The sequence below is a fragment of the Amphiura filiformis genome, chromosome 16 (assembly GCF_039555335.1).
Source record: "Amphiura filiformis chromosome 16, Afil_fr2py, whole genome shotgun sequence".
Classification (NCBI taxonomy): domain Eukaryota; kingdom Metazoa; phylum Echinodermata; class Ophiuroidea; order Amphilepidida; family Amphiuridae; genus Amphiura; species Amphiura filiformis.
This window is the reverse complement of record NC_092643.1, coordinates 17,612,512-17,635,563: the sequence shown is the minus strand read 5'-3', so window position 1 is coordinate 17,635,563 and position 23,052 is coordinate 17,612,512. Positions and strand designations below refer to the sequence as shown.

Below are 23,052 nucleotides of genomic sequence, written 5' to 3'. Positions count from 1 at the left end.
CGGCTGGCACTTTAGAACTTGTGCTTGAAGATGATGTTACATTGCACTGCAATATCACGAAAGCAAAGTTCCTTTACCTTTACCATTATGAATTGACTTAAACCGAGGCTGAAAGTTGAGAGTACTTAAAGTAGCGCAGAGAAATGCAAATAATTTGCATGTAAAATGTTTTATGGGCTGGGTCTCCTTGATTCAATGAACTCTATTGTTATACCAATCTCATATTGATCTTTCTATTTTAAAGATCCACTCGCCTATAACATTTTCGAGGTCTCCTCGTGTTTTTCATTGAACATGCTTGTCGAGAGTCGATAATCTTATTTTCAAATACTATATTTAGAGTATTATATTTACTAAAGTATTGGTAACCCCTTTTATCGTCACCAGCTTGAAACGAGCGCTGGACAGTTGGACCCGTTTTCCGCCCGTTTGATGATATCTTTTTTCCCTATCGATGCAATTTTTGATGTCTTTTAAATATTTCATATTTTTAATGTTTTTATGTATGTTCAAATTGTAATTTACTAATTTTACATGTAATTTGGCCGTTTGGCCACGATATGTGAAAAATAAAATACCGATAATAATATATAAATAATAATCTTCGGAAAAGTTACACCGATTTGGAACTCCTAATTTCAATATGTTAATGAGAAAAATAGGATAGGCCCTATCCATAGTGAAAATGATTCTCTTTTTTCTTCTTACGTTTTGTTTATTTTCTTTTGTTTGGCGTAGATTTCTTTTTGACATGGGGGGGGGGATTCTTGAAGTATAGTGAATCTAGCACCTTTTGGCTACATAAATAGTCAAATAAACTCAACCCAGACAGTATCGAAACGATTATAGATGGCCGGTCAGATATATCAGGAACTGAAATAAATAGCAAAAACGTATTTAATTTATAAAGCGCAGCTTTCTCCTGCGCATTTTGATACCTCTTTTGCTCTTTTGTTGCTCTACGATATCATTTGGTCGAGTTATGGGCGCTTGAGTGGCTTCAAGTCGGATTTTGAAAGTTGCACTTAGTAGTTCAATCATCAAAATGATTGGTACCCATCAGATTTCAGTGAGTAACAAAATGCAGCATATGATCTACATTTATAATGTGTTGATTAATGTCATAAACAGTCATATAACAATAAATAATGACCATTTCAAGAAGACCTTATTGGAAGCAACAGTCATTTCAATACCATGAAACTGATTGGTAGGCCTACCAATCATTTTGATACAGCCTGTATATCATTCAGTTTCAGAATACGGTAATGACTTCCTTTTTTTTTTTAGATCAAAACAAATCATCTAGAAATCAAAATAATCTCAATCAATTCCTTTTTTACTTTTATCTTTTTACAAACAATAAACTTGAAATGCAGTTAAACCTTACTTATTTTTTTAAAATGAAACTTGAGATAAACTAATATTATACCTACTCAAAATGCTGAAATAATATTAGTTGAAGGTTTCTGTTCTGAAATACTGAAAAAAAACACCAAAAAACTATGAAACCACACGGGGGGGGGCACTCACTAAAAATGGGTGAGGATACAAAATGTGCGGTCATATTGACCCCCATTTTCAAGTCCCTCTCACCGAATGATCCCCTCCTTTGTTTTACTGAACTCCCTCACCCATTTAGGCTACCCTTTTTTTGTTTTCCTGTCAGCACCAAAAGACCCCTTTTTCCAAAAAAAGTTTAGACTCTCTTAAAAGTCTTATTGCTTGGCCCCGTTTTTCATTATTTTTCTTCCATTTTTTCAAAAGTTTTAAAGTTTTGATGAACTTTTGAAAATTCTGTCCGTTTTGACACTATTGCTCATCAGTGTTGCTCTGTTAAAAAACTGGCCATAACAAACTTGGCCATTGGTTAGATTTAGGTGTAAGTTGGGACATCTGCAACATCTGCTTAAGCGTTCCATTATAATAACAACATTAAAATTTGATGGAAACCGTAGGCCTACATATGGCTTTAGGGATGGGGTATGAACGTTTGGACAGTGTGGGACATTAGAGCACATCAGACATATCGAATTGCAATCTGAATACGAAGAATGTCCTTCGCAATGTAATACACATTTTATGGCAAATGATTAAAAGTTGATATTTAACAGTAGGCCTACTCGAAGTTAACTTTATAAATCTGATTTTAATAATTTGTCCTATATCGCGTTATCGTGAATTTCAAAAAATGAAAATTATTTGATATCAGAAAGACATTCTCGTATTCAGAATGCAATTCGATATGTCTGATGTGCTCTCATGTCCCACAAAAAATACTGTCGAAACGCTCAAAACGCTCATTCCAGATCCCTTAAACTTCTTTTTAAAACTAAATCTAAGATACAAAAACCCCGGGGGGGGGGCACTCAACTTTGGAAGTGACGGGTATGTGCCTACCGGAGTCGCGAAGTAGGGGCCTATCGGGTAGGCCTACAAAGCGTTATTTTAAAAAGGGGTCATTGGGTACAAACAAAATAAAAAAGGGGTCATTGGGTACAATATTTTGAAAAAAGGGGTCATCGAGTATAAGATTTTAAAAAGGGTCATCGGGTAGAAAATTTTGAAAAAATGGAGCAAAATTTTAAAAATTTCGGCATAATTTTGACAAAATTGAGCAAAATTTGACAGTTTCGGCATTTTTTTGTTCTATTTTGATGATGCTATTCTAGGAAAAAGGGGGTCATTGGGTAGCCTCAACTAAAAAATGGGGGTCATTCGGGTAGCCGCAACTAAAAAAAAAAAGGGGGGTCATCGGGTATGGCTTTTAAAAAAGGGGTCATCGGGTATAGTCGACTTCAAAAGAGGGGGCCTATTGACAGGCACATACCGTCACTTCCAAAGTTGAGTGCCCCCCCCCCCCGGGACAAAACCAGAACCAAATGAATTTAACGCTTATTACCCCAATTGGCAGATCTGGATTGCCTGATTGATACTCCAAAAATGCTCTGCTGCCACCTATTTTTCCGAGTGGAAATTACCACGCACACACTGCAACGCCAAGTGTGACTGTGTGAAGAATAATATCATCAATGAAAATGATGATGAAATCACACTAGAGCTGTGCTGAAGCCAACAGCAGCGTTGTTGAAACCTCAGAACTACCAGTACCAGAAAAGTAGATACCAAGCATGATTGTGGATGTGGCGGACAGGTGGTAGTACGTACGTGAGGGTACTTTCTCTCCAAAAGGAGAATAGTTTGAAGATTTCTTAAAACTGCTCAACCTCAGAGCTAAAAGGTAAGCTTGTCGTTTCTCTATGTAAATATAACTAGGCCTACCATCCAGCACAATAGTAATTCAGATTGGTCTTACGCTTACGTGCATGCATAACAATGACAAGTGTCCAATTACCTCAATATGTTTCTTGGCCTTGGCCTTAAGAGTAGTTGCGCATTTAATAGTAATTTCAGGCACCTGTGTGTTTTTATCATGATTTAATGAGAGTAGTGTAGTGTACTCTCACATCCCTGGTCCTGAACTACCCAACAACATTCTGTATTAAAATTTCATCTTGATGCCTGTATTTAAGTTTAGTGCAATCAATAATGGCCATGCATGGACCAGGATAGCTAAATTTGCATAGGCCTGTTTTCTAATAAAATATGTGCTGTCTGACAAGTCAATAAGTGTTTGTGCACTTTGTGAACCCCTGTTGTGATGCTTGTGATTTTAATCCATCATGATTCATAGTACTTGCAGCTTGTGGGTATGACATTGTTGACATGTTGGTTTATATTAAACTTTTAAAGCAAGTGCAAACCTACTTTCAAACTCAGTAGCTTCTATGCAGGGAGGTTGTGTGCTTCACATGTGGTTCTTGAGCTGTGTGCTTGATATATTCGTACTCACAAATCACAAATTCATAACAAGAAGCGTTTGATATTAAGTAAGCCTATAGTATAAGTAAGCCTATAAGTATAACACATTTCAAAAGTGCTCATGTATAGGCCAATCCTATCCCAAATTTGAATTAAATTGGTCAATTCATTTATAGGTTGTTTTCAAGATAAAAATACTGAAATGAGGACAACTAACACATTTGATAGTCAACTATATCCTACATAATATTATTAATATGTATACCAGACTCTGTGTCCACTGCATTATTTTATGGAATGTACAGGATACATGTTTACAACTGGTATTGCCAGTTGAAAGTACACATTATCCTCGGGATTATTCGATATTCTACATCATATTATTAATATACCAGACTCTGTGTCCATGCACTATTTTATGGAATGTATAGGATGTATGTTTACAACTGGTGTTGCCAGTTGAAAGTACCACAGATATTTGTGTTCCAATATCTGTGAAAGTAGGCCTACATATTTTGTTTTTTCTTTTTCAGGCATCAACAATATTTTTTATAAATTTATTTATGTTTCTCCCCCAAATTGTGCCATATCTTTAAACATAGAGGAACACTACAATCCCTAACTTTTCAGAAAATGCTGAGAAACTGACAAGAACATAATAAAAATATTCACATTCACACTATCTTGTAAAGGAGTATATTTCAGTAGATATCCACGAAAAAAGCTTATTCCCAAAATTTCAGTTGATTCAGATTTATTACCTACCATGATACTAGTACATAATATTACACTACTCCATAGCAGAGGGCACTCATCTCTTTCAGGGTTGCCAAAAGATTTCAGCCCGAATCGCGGGTCAAATAATCGAAAAGTCACCCAATTTTTCTCTTTACCATTGGTTTCTATGGGGCAGGAAACTATCGGAAGTCATGAGAGCCAATGTTGAAAAGTCACCCAAATTTTTTTTTTTTTTTTTGTTTCTATGGGACAGGAAATTGTCAAAAGTCACAGCAAAAATCTTCAAAAGTGGCCCAATTGGGCTACCAAATCGCGGGTTTGGCAACCCTGATCTCTTTACTACCTTCATGGGCCACTGAAGATGTAGCCAGAGGTTTCGGTTAATATTTCCCCTTATTGATTTAATAACTTCCATGGTCTAGAAAAGATGCAGTGGTGACAAGTGAATTGTAAATCAATATCAGATAAGATGATTAAGCTATTCTCATCTTCTTTGTCAATATGCACAAAATGCACTTATATTCATTGACCAATTGATGAGGTCAAACAGGAGGGTGAAAGTGCATATAGGAACAATGCCAAAAACTACGTCACGCCGGTCACGCTATTGTTCGACTTAAACTACATCATTCGCCATTTTGTAAATATTAACGCATGATCGTTGCTTTGAAGTTTCCACGGATAGTCTGTGGATAGCGCAAGAGCATGCTTTGACCATGCGCAAAAAAAATGAATATCATGAAGATGTTTAAGATTGATTCTTAGATGTTTCAAAAATTACCGTCATATTGCATAGATTCATCAAAGAATGGTTTGAAGTACTAACCTTATTTAGTAATTTTAAAAAATCGGGAGAATTTTACAAAATCAATGTTTTTACCTGTCGGTATTACAACTCGTGAAACACATTAGTGATGTGCCTGGGTGACCTAATCTACTAACCTTTATTAACGTTTCCTCTATGAACTCTAACCCTCCTGCAATATGGCGCCTATTGTCTAGAGTTAAACTACATCTTTCGGTGTGTTACGTAATACTACGATGCCTATCCCATTATATCGATCCCTGGGTCAAAGTACTTTGTTCATATTCCAGTTCTGGCATAGGCATACATGCACTTTGTCTGTGTTACAGACCGTGTACCTATATTATCCATATTAAGGAGAGAAACGACTGGGAAACCACACTTTCTCTGAAACAACTTTTTGACAATTCAGGCCGATTGTCCCCCCTCACATTTCAAGCCGTATTGGCGCAAATGCAAATAAGTAAAAATGCATGAAACAAGTGTACATGCAGGCCTACATATCTTCAATGCCTCCCACAAATTATTAAATGCCTGTCGTTTTTAAAGTCCCAAATTTCTTTCAACATGGCAACACTGTATTTCCACTCTAATGAGCTTTCATTCATACTCACTCTCTACATGCTACCTACATTTAATTTTAATACCAGATACTACAGCAGTAGCAGGGAATGATGCAATACTGTGTGTCAGGTGGGAGAGAAAGCATGCTGCAGATTGAATTGTTATTATTTGACATCCCATTCAATACTTTCCGCATTATTGCAATTAAATAGCTAAAAATACCAACTAAGCATATATACCGGTATTTGAGATATAAACATATGGCATTTGATTTTTTTTTTTAAGGAATTAAAAAAAAGTTATATGTTCGTACTGTTTCGTCAGGACTGGATTTACAGTTGTTAGCTTGTTTTAAATTTAATTTGTATTTAAAGCCATATTGTAACATTTGCCGGGTAAGATATGTTCTCAATATTTTTCAAATTTTTTGTAATCCCGGATATCGCGGATTGTACTGTACTACATGTATATTATAGTAAACTAACTACCGGTATTACCCTACGTATTTGAATTTGACCTACAATGCTTACTTTATACTAAACCCATTATTAACCAGACGCCTGTTTTATTAAGTCATCAATATTAATCAATATAGTTGGTAATTAATTTAATTAGGATTGCAAATAGTGTAAAGGCATTAGCTTTTTTCAAGGAATTGAATAAGAAAGATGAATGTGAACAAAAGGGATGTATTTTGGGATATGCCTCCTGTAGGCCTAAGCAGTGGCGTAGCGTCATAGGGGGAATGTGCCCCCCCCCCCCCCATCGATCTGAAATTTTAGAAAATCCATGGTCGGTCCAGCCTGTATGGGGCGGAGGCCCAAATCCACCAAACAAAAATGGGGGTAGGTGCGGGTGGTACGACGCACCCCCATCGAAAAGACTTTTGCTCCACGAGAAAAATTTGCTTTTTTATTACTAATTTGGTCTTAAAATGATCTCATTTCCATGACCATGTGCTGTAGCCATAGGTCACTGACTTCCATACAATGACACAGAAAATTGTCAGATTTTTGCAGCTTTTTTAGACAGGTCAGAAAAGGGTCAATAACTTTTGTTGTTTTCTATAACTTTCACTTCACCCTGTTTGGTGTCTACAACGTTTATCAAAATACTTTTAAGGAAAAGGCTAAAAAAATATGTCTCAGGATGTGTTTTAAATTTTCTTAGGAAATTTATACAAACCTATCACGCAATAGGCCTATTCCAACAAATGCTTTTAAAACATATTTTCCCCAATATTATTATGTAAACTAAAGTGATTTCTACATGTATGTGGTCGAATCCAACCAAAAGTGTCCACGGGCCAAAAATAAAAGTCCGAAATAAAAATGTCTCCACAATTTTTTCCTTTTGCCCATTGATTAATGACATATTGGCCTAATAGGAACCAAAAGTGCCATTACTAATCTTGAAAAATAAATCCAGGACGTGTGATAGTAAATGTGATATCAAAACCCAATGTTACCTCGAATACCACTAGGATGCTTTCACTATCGCAATACTAATCAACCTAAAAAAGGGAATATTCCCATTAATGCTTTTTTCGTGTAATGTAGACCACAGGGTGTCACGAAAATGCTAGCTCAACAGAAAATATTTGTTTTTATTTTTATAACACGATCAATATGATCTTGGTCAATTTATGCTAGTTTATTTTTGAAAATTAAGTTTAGGTCAGTTTCTGTATTTTATTTATCAAATGAGTATGATTGTATAAGAACGAGTAGGATATATGTTTTCAAGAATAATAGGAATTATACGCACACACCTAACGCTTTATACAATGAAAAGGTGAAGAAACCCGGGTATTCGTAGGTAACATGAGCGATTTAACAATATCTATATTGAGTTTAGAGGTTTAAATTTTGCTATTATGGTAATGCATTAATAAAATGGTAGTTTTAGATCTCTTTCAGATGTTACGTCCAAATGAATAAATGCTATTACCTTAGATCAAAAAATTTTGATGCTTTTAGCAAGATTTTGACCACTTCATTTTGATATACAAGTAGTTAATCAGCAATTTTACATAATAAATAATTGTTGAATGAATCCGTATATGGGTAATAATAGTGTCCTGGGGTACCGCTTAAAGTTTTTGACAATTAATTTCCATTGGTAGGGACACTTCATTACACATGTCATGTATTATGCTGTATTCGTAAGTAACATTTCAGTATTTGTAGGTAAGAATTAGACTTTCGATTGGATATCATAATCAAAACTTCATTTTATAAAGCACTTTGAATGTATTATTTTCTTTATATGCGTTTATTGATACTTTAGACCCTATCATGTATTAATAATGTCGGTTCACAGCGGTTGAAAGAGGATTGAAGTAAAAACAAAGGCACTAAAGTGACTTTAATTTGCTTAATTGCACATAAATCGCTTAAAACCGTTATTGCAGACTTGTGAAGTCCATCTTGGAGTCAGTTACGTCTTGTGGCCTTTCGTTTGAGAGCAACTACAATTAGCTTTATACCAGGGTCCATCACTGTGTTGTCTAGATCATGAGACAATGAGAACAGTCGTTTTTTTCCATGGTATTCGTAGGTAACCTTAGCGAAAACGTCAAAAGTTACCTGCGAATAAATGAATTTGGACACAAATTACTCAGAAACCAGAAGGTCGGTAAACATTTAAAATGAAGCACACATGACAGTTGACAAATCCAAGTATTTATCCCTTCTAATCTTCTTTGAATCTGATTTTTCTTTCAAATGAGCAGACCGTCGTCTATTTCAGTACATATTTTTCAACAATTACAATTTAATATGTATGGGATCATGGGAAGTGAGTGATTTAGGGATTCAATCATGTTTCACCGTTGTTCATCACCGTTTAACAACTCGCGTCCGGCGCGTCCGTGTGGTTTACTTCACTCGGGCAGCTAAAGCTGCCCTCGCGAAGTAAACCTCGCAATCGACGCGGCCGCATCGTTGTTAAACGGTGATGAACAACGGTGAAACATGATTGAATCCCTAAATCACTCACTTCCCATGATCCCATACATATTAAATTGTATTTTTACAATGAATGAATGATGATGCAATATACTACAAGTCCACATGTTTTGTCGCTGCATCATGTGCATGGTAATTTAATTCATTTGACTGAATAATACAGTTGAATGCCTAATGCAAAATAAGTCATTTCTTTGTACAAAAATTCTTTAAATTGGTTAAAATGTTAAAATTCTTTAAAAGGGCCCAGATAGCAACATTTTCACATATTTTTTTGTGGGACCTGAGAGCACATCATGATCAGACATATCGAATTGCATTTTGCATATGAGGAATGTCCTTCTGATAACAAATAATTTTGATTTTTTAACATTTGTGATATAATACAAATTTTATGGCAAAAATTATTTTGAAATTTAACAGTCCATGAAATAAATTGTACAATATCTATCATATGAAAATTTTGACCTTTCGTATTGAAGATACGGATTTTTTTCCCTAAAGCACAAAAAAAAATTAGGTCTTTTGGGGAAAAAATGTATATCTTCAATATGAATGGTCAAAATTTTTAATTGATGGTCGCCTTTTCATCCCAGCTACATACACTTTAAGTTTTATATCATTAGATTTCTAAAGTTTACTTCGATAAATATCAAAATTTAAAAATTATCAAATTTTTATTATTTGCCATAAAATTTGTATTTATATTGCGAATTTCAAAAAATTAGAATTATTTTACATCAGAAGGACATTCCTTGTATGCAATTTGATATGTCTGATGTGCTCTCAGGTCACACAAAAAATACTGTGCAAACATTCACATCCGATTCATTAATTGTAATTTATTATTGGGAAAAGTGGAAAAATTTATTACTTAAAATTGAGGCAGGGGTCGTAAAATTGTAATTTTTTTAAGGCATGCCAAGTCTTGGTGAGAGGGTGACCCCTAACTATATACACATGTAGATGTAAATTCAACATAGCTAGACAAGGGCCTATATTGTCATTTTCAGGGCCCTTGCTTCCTCTCTATTATGCCAAGAGTGAGGGAAGGGTGGCAACACTGACAAACAAAACATGCAAGGTAGAGACAACTGTGGACATCTATTTAGACATGCACCTGGGATTTCTTTAGGGTGTTGCAGATTTTGAAACAGTGGACTTTTTTCCAGAGGGGATTCAGAGATTTTGTAGGATTATATTTATACTGATGCAGCCACACCCCCTGAACACAGGCCTGCATTCATGGTTGTAGATGTAGGTACACCCACATGTGTAATCACCTCCAAATGCGAATGTGAAACGGACTTCTGAATCCATACTCAACCAACAATATAAAGAGGATATGTTTTCTGCCATTTTTTTGTTTGTTTATTTTGTATGTGTATAAATATAAAATTTTACCTAGCAACTGTGGCCATTATGTCAACGATAGAGGACATATCTTGCAGATGTTTGCAGACCTTCTTGAACCAAGATGGTCCTCCATTGCAAAGAGATCCACAGTTTAAATGGGGGAAAACAAGTGTGGTTTGTCTGTATTTTCCCATGTACACACATACAATTTATGCCACTTGAGTAAATTTTTTCACCAACTTCATTAACAAAGTGCCACGTTGCCAAGCACAACCAAGCCAAGTTTATTCACTATGATAGAGTTGAACTGGTTAAACTCCATATCACCTACAAGCATGAATGAATCCCAATGACACCAGGCATCTTTCAAATACATAATATAGTAGTTTAGTACAACTCTAATTTAGTGACAGTTGGTTTGATATTGAATGAAAATTGTTTTGCCCTTGACTGATTTAATTGTTTTCTTTAAAACGAAAATAAAATAGAAACGGGTAGTTGTAAGCAGCTAACATGCATGGTGGAAAGCTGTCACAGTGGATTGAGTGTGGAAACTAGTTAATGTGTGGACACTCTAAAAACAACTTAGTGTTAAACTAAAGTCTGCACAAAAAGTAACTCAGCTGTTATAAATACGCCTATAGCTGCAGAACTAATAATTGTTTCCACAATATTTCAACATAGAAAGAAGGTCGATTTATTTATGCGCATTTTGATACCCCATTTGTCCAATTTCGTTCAATATTAACATCACAGCAGTGTTTTTAAAGAAAATTACCTGCATTTAAAAGTTGCAGCTATTTGTATTGATTTGAAGTCGCGAAGATAAATGGAGGGTGTTACGTGCTACAATGCTTGCGTAAAAACCATTGATCGCTGTAAACTGCAACTTTTAAATTCGGGTATTTTTCTTTAAAAGCACTACTGTGTTGTTAATATTGAGCGACATTTGACAAATGGGGTATCAAAATGCTGTAAATAAATCGTCCTTCTTTCTATGTAGAAATATTGTGGAAACAATTATTAGTTCTGAAGCTATAGGCGTATTTATAACAGCTGAGTTACTTTTTGTGCAGACTTTATATTATCACTATAGCATTAAGCAACACTTTTTATGTGTTTTAAAGTGTTAAAATATTTTAACAGAAATGTTAACATTTTAGCATTTCAACATGTTAAAAATAGTGTTGAAGTGTAACACTAGTGTTCTAAAAATTATAATTTTAATGTTAAAATTAGTTTTAAAATTGTGTGTTAACTGGAATTATGTGTCATAAACTTAGGTAGTGAGAACCAATCAAGAAAATATCATTTGTGTATTAATTAATTGTGTATGGGTGGGCACTCAACATACAACAAGCATTGATGCATTTATATATTAGTTTGCATTTCCAACATTGTAGTGACGATTATGTTATTAAAATATTAAAATCTTTGTGTATGAAATGGGTAAGTGCATATCACTTATTACTCGAGAATTTTTTCAAACTAATGCACCCCTAAGCATTAGATGCATCAACATCTCAGTACGCTTTCATTATTTTGTACAATTTCACTACCAGCAAGTTATACGCATTAATTTAAACCTACATGTATTGTATAAATAATAACTGCTATGTGTTGCTCAAATATTGTTAATATAGTGTTACATGTACATTATTCTCAAATTGAGAATCTGTGATTATTAACATTAACACTTGATTTTAGATGAGTGAATGTTCTTAGTCATCCAGTAGTTTCAAACAGAGTTTTGGAATTAAATCTAATACTGGAACTTACCCGTACTTTTTGCAACTATTGCCACGTTGCGTCTGGAACCACCAGACTTCATCGGGCAACTGACCCGCATGCCACAAGAAAGGGGGACTTCGCTTTAACTTATCTCATGCATGGGACCGGGCCATCGGGTCGATACCTAGCCGTCTATCACGTGACCAGTCCAACGGGTCAGTTGCCTGATGAAGTCTGGTGGTTCCAGGACTTAACGTCATAATAGTTGCAAAAAGTAAGTTCCAGTATTAGATTTAATTCCAAAACTCTACTTGATTATAGAGTGAAGGCCAAGTGTAACAAATTTTTTCATCCAGGAAGCCATCAAGTACATGCACATAATCAGTTTATAGGCTGCAGTTAAAATGATCAATTTTATTTTATCTCTGAATTGAATGTGTGAAACCTTGCATGTCGATGTTACAGCTCACTTATTTTACATGTATGGCTACATTCCCTCTCTGTTCTATCTACCCAGATGGTGCTCATGTGTTGATAAAATTTAAAGCGAACACGCCCGAATTTAATAGCATGTTAAAAGTATCTTTATCAATAAAAACCTCACTTCAAAAATTTCTGATGATGAGAACAGGGTGTCTTTTTAACTTTAAAACTTATTATTTCGCTCAAAATTCCGTGCCGTCAATGGAAAATGTGCTAATTTGTCACTTTTTTTCGGGGACTACTCGCGTTAAATGTTACAGCCAATTAAAGTGACGGGACTTTTTCTAAGAACATGGCTGGTTTATTGGCCTACTTGAGCTAAGGATTCTTCTGATATAAAACTTATTTTGATTGGACAAGGGGAACAGGGTGACATTTTGCCCTAAAAGATGTCGACGAATCAGCCTATAGCTACTATCGAGCATGGCCGGGGTCATCGACCGGGGTCATCGATCGTCAATAAACTCCCTATGCATGATGTGCGTGTATGCGTGCATGACGATAGGTCATTATTGTGCATGCTCATAGCACAGCTGACTGGTCAAATCTTTTCTACACGAAAGTGGACCTAACTTTTCCATATGAACTCAAAAACATGCCTAGCGACTTGTTCCTGGTTTTGTTGGAGTGGGTCACATAAAGTACAAAGTGTCACAAAATGTGGACCAATCTGACATTAACATTTTACAGTTTGAGTTTGGGTCAGAAAGAATTGATTTGATGAGGGCCCTACAGGCATGATATGGTGTATAGAGTTTTTATTTGGGCCCAAAACAATCTCTGACAGTTTCATGCAATGACCATAAAACAGATGGCACAAAGTTATTTGATTGACTGACAGTGCCGCCATTTAAGAAATTTGCTTTATAAAAACAACTTTTTTTTATATATAAAAATACCATTTTCAGTCATTGTGCGATTTCAGTTACCCTGCAGTGTGTGTGATAAGAAGAGAATCTACTTGCATGGATAACATTTATGTAAATTTCCTGGGAGGGAGGTTCAGTCAACCACAAATTTCCAGTATCGTTTTGACAAGGCCACACGCTGCCATATAGCGATCGCTCCTCACAACAGGGCTTGTCTTTTGAAATTTCCAGAAGTGCTACAAATGGCACCCCTCAAAACATTTAGTGTTGCAGGGGTGTGATTTGAATCACACTCCTGTAGATGCTTAGGAGTGCTACTACTATGAGATGTGAATCAAATGATTTTTGTTTGTGTGTGTGTGATTTTTTTTTCTTTAATGTTTATTTTAGGACATTGAATTTCAGAAGACGTTGTAACTAGCAAGCTTGAAACGGAACCACTCACCATCACACTGGCATTGTATGCTACCACAACATAATCATGGCCTAAAGATTTTCGTTTGACCTATTTTTATGTGACATGCTACATGAAGCAAGAGTGTATTTGATATTCTCAGTTTGTGTATGAATACAATGGATCCAAGACTCTTGAAAGAGACTAGACCATGAAGTTTGCACAAAAATGTATTAAAAGATTTGGTGTCTGGCCAACTGAAATCAATATCTGGTTAGTGTACAAGGCTACAGGCAGGGGTAGGCCTGTAGTCCCTGTACATCTGTGGCCAATAAACTTGATAATTCCCTATTTTTTGAGTATCAGAAAAAATAAGCACTTTTGGAAGTTATTTCCGAAAAAAACATTTGCAGATTGAAAAACATGTCAAGTTATGGAAATATAAACATCTCTTAAAAATTCATTCATATATGGATAAAATAGCCCTTCTACATGTTCTGCAAAATATATACCCTGGCCTAGCACAGGCTTCTCATGGGCTGATGTATGATACCTGTATGATGATCTAAGGGGCTGTGCAATAATTATGAGCCCTGGGGAGGGTAAAATTGGGGGGCAAGAAATTTTGGCGAGCTGAAAGGGGGGGCAAGCAATTTTGGCCAGCCGAGAGGGGGGGCAAGCGATTTTGGCACACATTCATGGGCGCCTTTTAAATAAAGCGCTCTAAAAGGCTTAGGAAAACAGTGCGAAAACGCTTTAATATGCAAATTTTCCTGCTCGCTGCGCTCGCAACATATATCTAGACCATTTAAGGTTTGGAAATTGGGATCCCAAAAATTTGGCATGTGTTAAGGGGGGGGCAAAGATTTTTTGGTGGGCCAAGAGGGGGGCAAGCGATTTTTGGCGGGCCGTTTGGAAATTTTACCCCCCCGGGGGGGAAATAATTATTGCACAGCCCCTAAAGATTTTCCAACTGTAGTACTCACTTCAGCTCACTGTTCGAGAGACATCACGGTTTGTAAACGGAGCTAGTTCTAACACTGGCCCTGTGTACAAGAAACCAGAGATCCATTTAACTAAAGCTTTTTAACCCTTATTATCTCAAGTAACCAATCACATGTTACAAATACGTAGACATAATTTTAAAAAGGGTACCTGTAGTAAATCCCTATTATTTACGAAGAGGGTACCAATCGTAAGTCATTTGAGTAAAATGGATTTTACAATGCGTCAATACGATTGATTTTGAGGCTTACGAATCTTCTTAAAGTTTAGTGAATTGGGCCCCAGCTCTCTAGCAGGATAAGTATTATTTGGTCATTTTTACTGATTACCCAGCAAAGAAATCAGCACTTGATTTAACCCATTGATTGAACACACTTCCTTTTCTTCATGATTGATCAATAAAGTGATCATTAACCCGTTCAAAAGGGCAAATTATTCAACCAATTCCAGACTGGAAATTATGTGACAATGGTTAAAATAAGAAAGGAAATTACAATTTTTTTTCAACACACCACACCATGCATGGAATACTTATAGAAATAGCACTTTGTTGCGCGGTATTCATGCAAGAAATTTTTCTTTAAAGTGTAGCAGACAAGACCATCAGGTCATTCGAAAATAGTCCCATTATTTGTATGGGTAAGGCACCTTACTGTAACACTATTCGTTATTTCCCCAGCCATGTATATCAGGGCTTTAAAAACATTGGTGTCTGTGGGACAGAAAGTGCAGTGGCATAGCTGGGTTTTTTTTTTTTCAGGGGGGGGGGGAAGCCTGTATGGGGCGGGGGCCCAAATCCACCAAATTTCCCTGCACTTGGGGGGGGCCTAAATAGACAATTTTTGCCAGGCTTAATGATAATAATCATATGGTATTGCATACCGTATGGGTTCCTTATCTCTCTGCCCCTCCTCTCCCTCTTCTCTTTTTTCCTCTTTCTCCCTCCTTTTTCCTCTTTTTTCCTTGCACTGGGGGGGCAGGGGCCCAAATAGGCAATTTTTGCCCCCCCCCCCCCGGGCAGCTATGCCACGGTTGCAGTGTGGCTATGGATAAATGTTGTAAAGTCACCAAAATTGTTTTCCTTAACCATATACAGTTGAAATCCATGATGCACCCCCTTATGAAAGACATGACCCAATTAATCTCCCACACAGGAGATGTAGATTTCAAAATAGAATCACCATTCAGGTAACCCAATTTGACATTCACACTCCCTGTGTGGAACATTAAGGTCATGTCTTCCATAGGGGGTGTATGGATTTCAAATAGAATAGCCCAAGTTGATCTTACCAGGTACAGGTGTAGTTATGACTTATGACTGCTGCTTTTTCTGCTGGCCATAATTTCTCAGGAAGAATTTGAGGTCAATAGGTCGAACCTGATGGCGCTCGCCCCGCAAGCCATCTACATTTGTATGTAGGCATACAATATAAATGCTTTAGTGAATGCTCATTGGTGGCCTGAAATGATGATGAGATGACATTATGACATTAAACATAATTATTTGTTATAAAATTTGACCCACTGGACAATCCACATGATGTAACATCAGTTATTTGATAATGATATCAATTGAAAATGTAATAGGATGGGTAGAAATAATGCAGTCGCCATATGACTGTTCGCATGATGACGCAATAGCATCACGTGGGATACCTGCTTGTGCCTACGCTTTCTGAATTGAGGTTGTTTGATGTTTGGTACGGTTAGGGTTAATACTGAAGAAGGGAAGTTTTGCATCCCTGATTTCATAAACTGACACAGGTGTCAATTTTGGCTGGACTTAAAATTCCTGCCTTGGATATATCAAATTATGTAGGTCTAAGTCTGCCAATGTTGTTCATATTGAATTAACAAGTGAGGTAATACTTCTAAAGTGTGGTAAAGTGCATTTTGCTTTTAAACCTGGCTCATTTCAGCATCTTATTTCCCTGGCTCATTTCAGCATCTTATTTCCCTTAAGGGATCTGGAATGAGCGTTTCGACAGTATTTTTTGTGGGACATGAGAGCACATCAGACATATCAAATTGCATTCTGAATACGAAGAATGTCTTTCTGATATCAAATAATTTTCATTTTTGAAATTCACAATATAATACAAATTTTATGACAAATTATTAAAATTTGATATTTTTCACATTTTTGATATATGTGACCGTCCACGGCGAATGAGCCGTAAATTCCTCCCCCGTTCAATTTTGTTTTATTTCGTGTTTAAAAAATAAACATAAACTTAATAATGGTATATCATTTGACTTCAAACGATATCCAGAAGCGGGGTTATGGTTTGTTAAACTTTGCTCCTTCAACAAAATTATAGCTTTTTACGTTTTTACATGTGTCTCTTTTCCCACATTGCTGGCAATAAATATCAAACAGTCACAATTGGCGGTCATTTAAATCATCCCCAAGTCAACGAGGTTTAAGAAAGTTCTCTCATTGTTAATTGTTGGTTATGCATACCTGTACAAAATACAATGCCTGGTAACCCACCACTTGAACAGGATTTAGCAAAAGCAAACAAAGACCAGAGCTATTAAAAGTTCTATAGCCATCTAAGGTAGAAGCTTACTATCTACTTCAACAATAGGATTATTGATTAGTTTTTGACTACCAAAATAAGACGGATCTCGGGCCAGCTTAAGTAACCGATGAATACGACCTTCGTACACATTTTATACCGTAACTCAGAATACAATTTAGGGAATTTACGGCTCATTTGTGCTGCCTGGTCACATATAGGCCTAACAGTCCTCGAAGTAAATTTTATAAATCTAATGATATTCTTAAAGTGTATGTAGCTGGGAGGAAAAGCCGACGATCAATTGAAAATTTTGACCTTCCATATTGAAGATATGGATTTTTTTCCCAAAAAGACCTAATTTTTTTTGGTGTTTTGGTGAAAAAATCCATATCGGCAATACAAAAGGTCAAAATTTTCAATTGATCGTCGGCTTTTCATCCCACCTACATACACTTTAAGTATAAATCATCAGATCTATAAAGTTTACTTCGAGTAGGGGAGAGAGCGGGGAGTGTTCGCCCTAGGGGCAGGTTCGCCCACCACGTGATTCTCGTCCCTACGGCCATTGGGACACTTGGTGATGACATCATTACGCCTAGCTGCATATCATTAACTACTCACGTTAGCTACACCGCGTCTAACAACGTGGTCACAGAATTATAACAAGAAAACCATTTTGACACCCGGTGAGTAAATTTTTCTTGCATTAATAATTTTGTATTATCATCGATAAAGTAATGAAGATAGTTTTAAAAGGAGTCAGTTGTGGGATCGTAGAGCATTCATCTAGGATTTAACACGATTATAAACTCCGCATTCGATGCGTAAATAAGCATACCTAAGGAAAATAAGAAAATAGTGCCCTAGAGGCACGTTCGCCCTTTGAGGATGGGGCATGTTCACCCTGTGGGCGAACTTACCCCACCATGGAGGGCGAACTTGCCCCGTCATATTTACATGCGTATTTATTAATAATACTACTGATTTTAGTACCCGTCACAATTTTATTTGAAACCAATAATGATGGATTTATTATATTTTTTCTAAAAACAAATATAACAGTCTTCTTGAAAGACGAAAGAAAGGTCTTTTTTTGTTGTTGTGTGCGCCAGTCATGCGTTACGCAACGCACAACTAGCGTAAGCATTGCGCCGAACTGCGTGCATGACATTCTAATTAATAGGCAGTGTTATAAGTCTTTTTTTTTTCCGCCGAACAAACTTTAGGTAAGGAATTCATACGTTATAAAAAGTAGGCCTAAAACAAAAATAACTCTACCATTTGGATTATATATTTCATTTCATAATTCAAAAAGTGAGTTCTTCAATTCATCATCATCAGACTCATAGCATTAAAGATAGACCCACCTATTTCATACAATGTAGTTTACTTCATGCTTGAATGAGCAAATATTAAATGAAATAAAAAACTAATAAAAGTTACACAAAGTTACTATATAATGCACGTTTTCCTGATACCGGGTGCTCGATTATAATCCAAGTGCACTTGCTAATAATCATTGCCCGATTATAATGCAAGCTTTCCTGATACCGGTTGCTCTAGGCCTATATATCGCCAATGTTAGGACCATTTCTGAGCAGAGTCATAGAAATATAAACCAAATGCAGTGCTTTTGGAAGAGGTTGACCATGGACACAAGATAACATCAGAATATGATTGCACATCGCAATGTTTTAACATTATTTTTTTATTCATTTTCAGATTTTTCAGAATGGTTCGCGATTACAAGAGAATATCTGATCGTGACAAAAATATCCCCCCGGATGTTAAGCACCAGGCCTTGGACCATTTCTTTTCCACCGACGATGGCACAAGGAAGACAGCTCAAATGTTTCAAATCCCCCGCTCAACTTTGAGGGGATACATTGAGAAAGCTAGGCTAGTAAACGAAGCTGAAAGATCATCCATATCCATGGGATATACACAGCGCACAATTTTCACCATGGATGAAGAAGAGAAACTGACAAACTATCTGACAAGGGCTGCTGATATCTACTTTGGCCTGTGCCCAAAAGAAGTTAGAGAATTGGCGTATGAATGTGCCGTCAGGTTCCACATCACAATTCCGCAATCTTGGTCAGATAATCAGTGCGCAGGTCGCGACTGGTTCACTGGATTTTTGAAGAGAAACCCCATTTCTATCAGAACGCCCGCAGCTACAAGCATTGGACGCGCAACCGCCTTCAACAAAACAAATGTGTCAGAGTTTTATGCAAAACTGGCAAGTGTCCTCGACAAGCATGGATTTGAAGCCAAAGATGTCTGGAATGTTGACGAAACAGGCGTCACCACTGTTCAGAAGCCCCCAAGGATTGTGGCTGGCACCGGAAAAAAGCAGGTTGGATCCCTGACATCAGGAGAAAGGGGAACACTTGTTTCTGTCTGCGCAGCCGGGTCTGCATCTGGTCAAATCATTCCCCCATTTTTTGTTTTCCCACGTGTAAACTTCAGAGACCATTTCATCACCGGCGCACCACCTGGTTCAGCAGGAACTGCTAATCAGTCAGGATGGATGATTGCTGAAAACTTTCTCAAATACCTACAGCATTTTGCCAAGCATGCTAGACCATCAGTGGAGAAGCCCGCCCTTCTCATTCTGGATAACCACGAATCTCACCTGTCAATTGATGTGCTGAACTTTGCAAAAGAAAACGGCATCATCATGCTCTCATTCCCCCCACACTGCTCTCACAAACTCCAGCCATTGGATCTTTCAGTATTCGGGCCATTTAAGAGAGGAACAGCAAAGGCACAGAGTAACTGGATGAGGAACAACCCTGGAAAATCCATGACAATATATGACATTCCCAAGATTGTTTCGGACTTTTGGCCAGATACTGTAACACCCAAGAATATCATCAGTGGCTTCGCAAAGGCAGGTATCATGCCATTCAACCAAGACACGTTTACTGATGATGACTTTGCCCCATCATCAGTCACAGACAGACCAGACCCTAGTCAGGCACCTCCATTGGCAGCAACTGCAATGGATACCGGTATCCATCTCGCTCCTAGTCCGCCACTTTCGTTCACACCAGATGGGATGGCTCCAGATGAGGCACCTCTGTTAACCACAGATGGAGCAGGTGTAGATACCAGTGAAGTACCGCCGTTGACACCCAATGGGACGGATGTAGATCCTACTGTGACAGTAATCGTTCAGTTGGTCACAGATGAAGCAGCTGCAGATTCCAGTGATGCAGCACCTCCGTTGACAGCAAATTGGATGTCCGCAGCCGCTGTAGACTCATGTATAGGACCTCTTTTGCCAACAAATGTTCCCACAGTTGTAGATCATAGTCAGCCATCTCTGTTTTCAGGAGATGGGGCAGCTGGAAATCATATTCAAGGACCTCTACTGACAGCCAATGGAGCAGTTGAGTCCAATATGCAACCGACATCTCTGATCAATGGTTCTCACTCGCAACAACAAGGGCCTACTGTAACCATGGTAACAGCTGATAAATCACCAACTCTACCTGGCCAAATCATTGATGTTCGAGGTGATGGTCACTGTCTTCTCTATGCTGTTAAAGTAGCACTAGACTCCCAAGGTATCAGCATGACAAAAGGCGCGCTGTCAGATGCTTTAGTGAGTGAAGTTGTTTATAATAAGAACTTTTATGAAAACTTTGCATTTGAAACACAAGATATTGTGAGCGAGTTATGTAAATACGTCTTCTGCAAAGAGTACAACACAGCTACTTGTGATATTTTACTCCCAGCAATGTGCAATGCCTTGCAAACCACTGTTGAAATTTACCAGAAGAACCAGCATGATAACGGCTACACAGTAACACATAACACTCCTGGCCGCCCTGGTGTTGCAACCAAGTTCACGATCTCACTGGTCCTCACGGGAGAAGGATTGGGAGCCCACTACAATGCCTTAATTGTACCAGATGCAAATAGACCTACTGAGTTTAATCCGGAAAGCGTATCTCCGTTTCCTTCGGCACCTGCTCGGAAGCAGGGAACAAAAGGCAGGAAGAAAAGAAAATCAGCCATCCTCACAGACACGCCTGTTAAGGATGCTCTGGAGCAGGAGCAGAGAAAAAGAAGACTAAATGGGCAAAAGAAAAAGGAAAAAGCAAAAATGAAAAAGGACAATGCAAAAAAGAAACTGTTCAAGCAAAACGCACAGAAACCGCGAGTGAAAAAAGGCACAAAGAAAATGAAGCAGAAGAAAAGAAAAGAATCCTCTTCAGACGAAGAAGAAAACATATGTCGCGTATGCTTGGGCCCCTGGTCAGAGAGCAAAAGTGGAGAGAAGTGGGTCCAGTGTGTTGAATGCCAGCTCTGGTCACATGAGGAATGTACAGGCATTGGAAAAGCCAGAGTGTATGTGTGTCATAATTGTGAATCAGACTAAATGAGACAGAATTTTTGATAAGAAATAAGAGTTTTCGTTCAGGAAAGCATATAGATCAATAACTATATTATTTTACCGTATTGAATTTATATTAAATATATATTTTTATTTTATATTTTATACAGAAGGCATAAAGCCGTTAGTGACTAATGTACGAATTAATATTTGTATGTAAAGCAACAGTGAAATTTTAAGTGGACAAATATCCACATTCTTTGACTTGAAACCAGTCAGTGTTTAAGCATGACTTTAAAAGTTTATCTGTAAAGTAACAGTGAAATTTTAAGTGGACAAATATCCACATTCTTTGATTTGAAACCAGTCAGTGTTTAAGCATGACTTTAAAAGTTTATCTGTAAAGTAACGGTGAAATTTTAAGTGGACAAATATCCACATTCTTTGATTTGAAACCAGTCAGTGTTTAAGCATGACTTTAAAAGTTTATCTGTAAAGCAACAGTGAAATTTTAAGTGGACAAGTATCCACATTCTTTGATTTGAAACCAGTCAGTGTTTAAGCATGACTTTAAAAGTTTATCTGTAAAGTAACAGTGAAATTTTAAGTGGACAAATATCCACATTCTTTGATTTGAAACCAGTCCGTGTTTAAGCATGACTTTAAAAGTTTATCTGTAAAGTAACAGTGAAATTTTAAGTGGACAAATATCCACATTCTTTGATTTGAAACCAGTCAGTGTTTAAGCATGACTTTAAAAGTTTATCTGTAAAGCAACAGTGAAATTTTAAGTGGACAAATATCCACATTCTTTGATTTGAAACCAGTCAGTGTTTAAGCATGACTTTAAAAGTTTATCTGTAAAGCAACAGTGAAATTTTAAGTGGACAAATATCCACATTCTTTGATTTGAAACCAGTCAGTGTTTAAGCATGACTTTAAAAGTTTATCTGTAAAGCAACAGTGAAATTTTAAGTGGACAAATATCCACATTCTTTGATTTGAAACCAGTCAGTGTTTAAGCATGACTTTAAAAGTTTATCTGTAAAGCAACAGTGAAATTTTAAGTGGACAAATATCCACATTCTTTGATTTGAAACCAGTCAGTGTTTAAGCATGACTTTAAAAGTTTATCTGTAAAGTAACAGTGAAATTTTAAGTGGACAAATATCCACATTCTTTGACTTGAAACCAGTCAGTGTTTAAGGGCTGGGGTATGAACGTTTGGACAGTATTTATTTTGGGACATAGGAGCACATCAGACATATCGAATTGCATTCTGAATACGAAGAATGTCATTCTGATATCAAATAATTTTGAATTTTTGAAATTCGCAATTTAATACACATTTTATGGCAAATCATTAAAAATTGATATTTTTGATATTTAACAGTACTTGAAGTAAACTTTATAAATCTGATGATTTATACTTAAAGTGTATGT

General features: G+C 36.8%; 1 protein-coding gene across 1 annotated transcript in view; it reads left to right on the top strand.

Annotated features, from left to right (window-relative positions):
* The first annotated feature begins 2,994 nt into the window (after window positions 1–2,994).
* The window catches only part of LOC140135658 (b(0,+)-type amino acid transporter 1-like), a 71,221-nt gene continuing 51,163 nt past the window's right edge, over window positions 2,995–23,052 (top strand). The window contains exon 1 of the mRNA XM_072157236.1: window positions 2,995–3,241. The gene's annotated coding sequence lies outside the window, so the exon portion shown is untranslated. The remainder of the gene's footprint in view (window positions 3,242–23,052) is intronic.